The sequence below is a fragment of the Syngnathus leptorhynchus genome, unplaced genomic scaffold (genome assembly GCF_054491065.1).
Source record: "Syngnathus leptorhynchus isolate UIUO unplaced genomic scaffold, UIUO_Slep HiC_scaffold_149, whole genome shotgun sequence".
NCBI lineage: Eukaryota > Metazoa > Chordata > Actinopteri > Syngnathiformes > Syngnathidae > Syngnathus > Syngnathus leptorhynchus.
The window spans coordinates 51,208-57,500 of record NW_028232116.1 but is presented as its reverse complement, the minus strand read 5'-3'; positions in this window follow the sequence as shown (position 1 = coordinate 57,500).

Sequence of the window (6,293 nt, the reverse complement as noted above, 5' to 3'; positions counted from 1 at the left end):
TCCATAGCACCAGAGCTCCATAGCTCCATAGCACCAGAGCTACATAGCTCCATAGCACCAGAGCTCCATAGCTCCATAGCACCAGAGCTCCATAGCTCCATAGCACCAGAGCTCCATAGCTCCATAGCACCAGAGCTCCATAGCTCCATAGCTCCAGGGCTCCATAGCTCCAGGGCTCCATAGCTCCAGGGCTCCATAGCTCCATACCTCCAGAGCTCCATAGCTCCAGCCTGGGTGGCTGGTGGCTCCATAGCTCCATACTTCCATAGCTCCAGTCAGAGAGTTGGCGAAAATTGCACTAAGTGCGAAAGCCCATTCATTTACAACGGCGTGTCCGCCAGGCGGCGACATTTCCCCGTTACCGGTGGCTGCGTGGCGGGTGAGTGACAGAGCTTATCCGAGCGGCTGGAACTCTGCGCCGGCGTGGTCGAGCGTGAGGCCCCGGCCCTTTGGCTGCCTGGTACCTAAAACACTTCCATTGATCCAGCCACGGAGGGTGCTGGCTGGTGGCTCCATAGCTCCATAGCTCCATAGCACCAGAGCTCCATAGCTCCATAGCACCAGAGCTCCATAGCTCCATAGCACCAGAGCTCCATAGCTCCATAGCACCAGAGCTCCATAGCTCCATAGCACCAGAGCTCCATAGCTCCATAGCACCAGAGCTCCATAGCTCCATAGCACCAGAGCTCCATAGCTCCATAGCACCAGAGCTCCATAGCTCCATAGCACCAGAGCTCCATAGCTCCATAGCACCAGAGCTCCATAGCTCCATAGCACCAGAGCTCCATAGCTCCATAGCACCAGAGCTCCATAGCTCCATAGCACCAGGGCTCCATAGCTCCATAGCTCCAGGGCTCCATAGCTCCATAGCTCCAGGGCTCCATAGCTCCATAGCTCCAGGGCTCCATAGCTCCAGGGCTCCAGGGCTCCATAGCTCCATACCTCCAGAGCTCCATAGCTCCATACTTCCAGAGCTCCATAGCTCCATAGCGCCATACTTCCATAGCTCCATAGCTCCATACTTCCATAGCACCAGAGCTCCATACCTCCAGAGCTCCATAGCTCCAGCCTGGGTGGCTGGTGGCTCCATAGCTCCATACTTCCATAGCTCCAGTCAGAGAGTTGGCGAAAATTGCACTAAGTGCGAAAGCCCATTCATTTACAACGGCGTGTCCACAAGGCGGCGACATTTCCCCGTTACCGGTGGCTGCGCGGCGGGTGAGTGACAGAGCTTATCCGAGCGGCTGGAACTCTGCGCCGGCGTGGTCGAGCGGCTGGCCTCGGTAGTTGAGGTACCAGGGGTGGGCCGGGGAGCTCCAGGCGGGTCTTGTGAGAGAGTGAAGCCGAGCGGCTGGAACTCTGGGCCGGCGTGGTTGAGCCACGGAGGGTGCTGGCTGGTGGCTCCATAGCTCCAGAGCTCCAGAGCTCCATACTTCCATAGCTCCATAGCTCCATACTTCCATAGCTCCCGACTTCCATAGCTCCATAGCTCCATACTTCCATAGCTCCATACTTCCATAGCACCAGAGCTCCATAGCTCCATAGCACCAGAGCTCCATAGCTCCATAGCACCAGAGCTCCATAGCTCCATAGCACCAGAGCTCCATAGCTCCAGAGCTCCATAGCTCCAGAGCTCCATAGCTCCATAGCTCCATACTTCCATAGCTCCAGAGCTCCATGGCTCCATACTTCCATAGCTCCAGCCTGGCTGGCTGGTGGCTCCATAGCTCCATACATCCATAGCTCCATAGCTCCCTACTTCCATAGCTCCATAGCTCCATAGCTCCATAGCTCCAGAGCTCCATAGCTCCATAGCTCCATACTTCCATAGCCCCAGAGCTCCATAGCTCCATAGCTCCATAGCTCCAGAGCTCCAGAGCTCCATACTTCCATAGCTCCAGTCAGAGAGTTGGCGAAAATTGCACTAAGTGCGAAAGCCCATTCATTTACAAGGGCGTGTCCACAAGGCGGCGACATTTCCCCGTTACCGGTGGCTGCGCGGCGGGAGAGTGGCAGAGCTCATCCGAGCGGCTGGAACTCTGGGCCGGCCTGGTCGAGCGGCTGGCCTCGGTAGTTGAGGTACCAGGGGTGGGCCGGGGAGCTCCAGGCGGGGCTTGTGAGAGAGTGAAGCCGAGCGGCTGGAACTCTGGGCCGGCGTGGTTGAGCCACGGAGGGTGCTGGCTGGTGGCTCCATAGCTCCAGAGCTCCAGAGCTCCATACTTCCATAGCTCCATAGCTCCATACTTCCATAGCTCCAGACTTCCATAGCTCCATAGCTCCATACTTCCATAGCTCCATAGCTCCATAGCTCCATACTTCCATAGCACCAGAGCTCCATAGCTCCATAGCACCAGAGCTCCATAGCTCCATAGCACCAGAGCTCCATAGCTCCATAGCACCAGAGCTCCATAGCTCCAGAGCTCCATAGCTCCAGAGCTCCATAGCTCCATAGCTCCATACTTCCATAGCTCCAGAGCTCCATGGCTCCATACTTCCATAGCTCCAGCCTGGCTGGCTGGTGGCTCCATAGCTCCATACATCCATAGCTCCATAGCTCCCTACTTCCATAGCTCCATAGCTCCATAGCTCCAGAGCTCCAGAGCTCCATAGCTCCATAGCTCCATACTTCCATAGCCCCAGAGCTCCATAGCTCCATAGCTCCATAGCTCCAGAGCTCCAGAGCTCCATACTTCCATAGCTCCAGTCAGAGAGTTGGCGAAAATTGCACTAAGTGCGAAAGCCCATTCATTTACAAGGGCGTGTCCACAAGGCGGCGACATTTCCCCGTTACCGGTGGCTGCGCGGCGGGAGAGTGGCAGAGCTCATCCGAGCGGCTGGAACTCTGGGCCGGCCTGGTCGAGCGGCTGGCCTCGGTAGGTGAGGTACCAGGGGCGGGCTGGCGAGCTCCAGGCGGGGCTTGTGAGAGAGTGAAGCCGAGCGGCTGGAACTCTGGGCCGGCGTGGTCGAGCGGCTGGCCTCGGTAGTTGAGGTACCAGGGGCGGGCTGGGGAGCTCCAGGCGGGGCTTGTGAGAGAGTGAAGCCGAGCGGCTGGAACTCTGGGCCGGCGTGGTTGAGCCACGGAGGGTGCTGGCTGGTGGCTCCATAGCTCCATAGCTCCATAGCTCCATAGCTCCATACTTCCATAGCTCCATACTTCCATAGCTCCAGACTTCCATAGCTCCATAGCTCCATAGCTCCAGAGCTCCAGAGCTCCATAACTCCATACTTCCATAGATCCATAGCTCCATAGCTCCATACTTCCATAGCTCCATACTTCCATAGCTCCAGAGCTCCAGAGCCCCAGAGCTCCATAGCTCCAGAGCTCCAGCGCTCCATACTTCCATAGCTCCAGAGCTCCATAGCTCCATAGCTCCATAGCTCCATAGCTCCAGAGCTCCATAGCACCATACCTCCATACCTCCAGAGCTCCATAGCTCCATAGCTCCATACTTCCATAGCTCCATAGCTCCATACTTCCATACTTCCATAGCTCCAGAGCTCCATAGCTCCATACTTCCATAGCTCCATAGCTCCATAGCTCCATAGCCCCAGAGCTCCATAGCTCCATAGCTCCATAGCTCCAGAGCTCCAGAGCTCCATAGCTCCAGAGCTCCAGCCTGTCTGGTGGCTCCATAGCTCCATAGCTCCATACTTGCAGCCACGGAGCTGGCGAAAATTGCACTAAGTGCGAAAGCCCATTCATTTACAACGGCGTGTCCACAAGGCGGCGACATTTCCCCGTTACCGGTGGCTGCTTAGCGGGAGAGTGACAGAGCTTATCCGAGCGGCTGGAACTCTGGGCCGGCCTGGTCGAGCGGCTGGCCTCGGTAGTTGAGGTACCAGGGGTGGGCTGGGGAGCTCCAGGCGGGGCTTTTGAGAGAGTGAAGCCGAGCGGCTGGAACTCTGGGCCGGCGTGGTTGAGCCACGGAGGGTGCTGGCTGGTGGCTCCATAGCTCCAGAGCTCCATACTTCCATAGCTCCAGAGCTCCATAGCTCCATACTTCCATAGCTCCATAGCTCCATAGCTCCAGGCACGGAGGGTGCTGGAGCTCCACACTTCCATAGCCACGGGGGGTGCTGGAGCTCCACACTTCCATAGGCACGGAGGGTGCTGGAGCTCCACACTTCCATAGGCACGGAGGGTGCTGGAGCTCCACACTTCCATAGGCACGGAGGGTGCTGGAGCTCCACACTTCCATAGGCAGGGAGGGTGCTGGAGCTCCACACTTCCATAGGCAGGGAGAGTGCTGGAGCTCCACACTTCCATAGGCAGGGAGGGTGCTGGAGTTCCACACTTCCATAGGCAGGGAGGGTGCTGGAGCTCCACACTTCCATAGGCAGGGAGGGTGCTGGAGCTCCACACTTCCATAGGCAGGGAGGGTGCTGGAGCTCCACACTTCCATAGGCAGGGAGGGTGCTGGAGCTCCACACTTCCATAGGCAGGGAGGGTGCTGGAGCTCCACACTTCCATAGGCAGGGAGGGTGCTGGAGCTCCACACTTCCATAGGCAGGGAGGGTGCTGGAGCTCCACACTTCCATAGGCAGGGAGGGTGCTGGAGCTCCACACTTCCATAGGCAGGGAGGGTGCTGGAGCTCCACACTTCCATAGGCAGGGAGGGTGCTGGAGCTCCACATCCACACTTCCAGCCACTGCATGCTGGCACTTCCACCTTGCTTGCTAAGTCGGCGTGATCTTGCCCAAAAAGTCCCTCCTCACCTCCAGCTGGAAGTGGAAAAAAATCCTCCACCTGCTTGGCCGAGGTTCTGGAAGCCAGCAGCTCGCAGAATGTTGCCAAAGTTTCACTGGAAGGAAAAGAAAAGAGAAGACCGAGTGCGCATTTCACCTACCGCCGAATGTCCACAAGAGGGAAGTGTCACTCCGTCGCAGAATCTGCGCCGACGCACTCGGCACCCTTCGAATTTATGGTGCCGGTGCGGGTGTTCTGGGTGCAAAAAGGCCGCCCAAGTGGTAGAAAAAAATCAGACTTCGTCTCTTAGGTCGAAATTAATGCCAAGTTTTGAAATGCGCTGGCAGGGGTGGACCAGGGCCCGTTAGAAGTGCTTAGCCGAGGTCCTGGAAGCCTAACCCGGCGTGATCTTGTGCAAAAAGCCGCTGCTGAGCTCCAGCTGGAAGTGTAAAAAGAACCGGGCTGGATCAAAAAAAGAACCGGGCGGCCCGTTAAAATTGCTTAGCCGAGGTCCTGGAACCCTAACCCGGCGTGATCTTGTGCAAAAAGCCGCTGCTGAGCTCCAGCTGGAAGTGTAAAAAGAACCGGGCTGGTTCAAAAAAAGAACCGGGCGACCCGTTAGAAGTGCTTAGCCGAGGTCCTGGAAGCCTAACCCGGCGTGATCTTGTGCAAAAAGCCGCTGCTGAGCTCCAGCTGGAAGTGGAAAAAGAACCGGGCTGGATCAAAAAAGAACCGGGCTGGATCAAAAAAGAACCGGGCGGCCCGTTAAAATTGCTTAGCCGAGGTCCTGGAAGCCTAACACGGCGTGATCTTGTGCAAAAAACCGCTCCCGAGCTCCAGCTGGAAGTGTAAAAAGAACCGGGCTGGATAAAAAAAGAACCGGGCTGGATCAAAAAAGAACCGGGCGACCCGTTAAAATTGCTTAGCCGAGGTCCTGGAAGCCTAACACGGCGTGATCTTGTGCAAAAAGCCGCTCCCGAGCTCCAGCTGGAAGTGTAAAAAGAACCGGGCTGGATAAAAAAAGAACCGGGCTGGATCAAAAAAGAACCGGGCGACCCGTTAAAATTGCTTAGCCGAGGTCCTGGAAGCCTAACCCGGCGTGATCTTGTGCAAATAGCCGCTGCCGAGCTCCAGCTGGAAGTGTGAAAAGAACCGGGCTGGATAAAAAAAAGAACCGGGCTGGATCAAAAAAGAACCGGGCGACCCGTTAAAATTGCTTAGCCGAGGTCCTGGAAGCCTAACACGGCGTGATCTTGTGCAAAAAACCGCTCCCGAGCTCCAGCTGGAAGTGTAAAAAGAACCGGGCTGGATAAAAAAAGAACCGGGCTGGATCAAAAAAGAACCGGGCGGCCCGTTAAAATTGCTTAGCCGAGGTCCTGGAAGCCTAACACGGCGTGATCTTGTGCAAAAAACCGCTCCCGAGCTCCAGCTGGAAGTGTAAAAAGAACCGGGCTGGATAAAAAAAGAACCGGGCTGGATCAAAAAAGAACCGGGCGACCCGTTAAAATTGCTTAGCCGAGGTCCTGGAAGCCTAACACGGCGTGATCTTGTGCAAAAAGCCGCTCCCGAGCTCCAGCTGGAAGTGTAAAAAGAACCGGGCTGGAT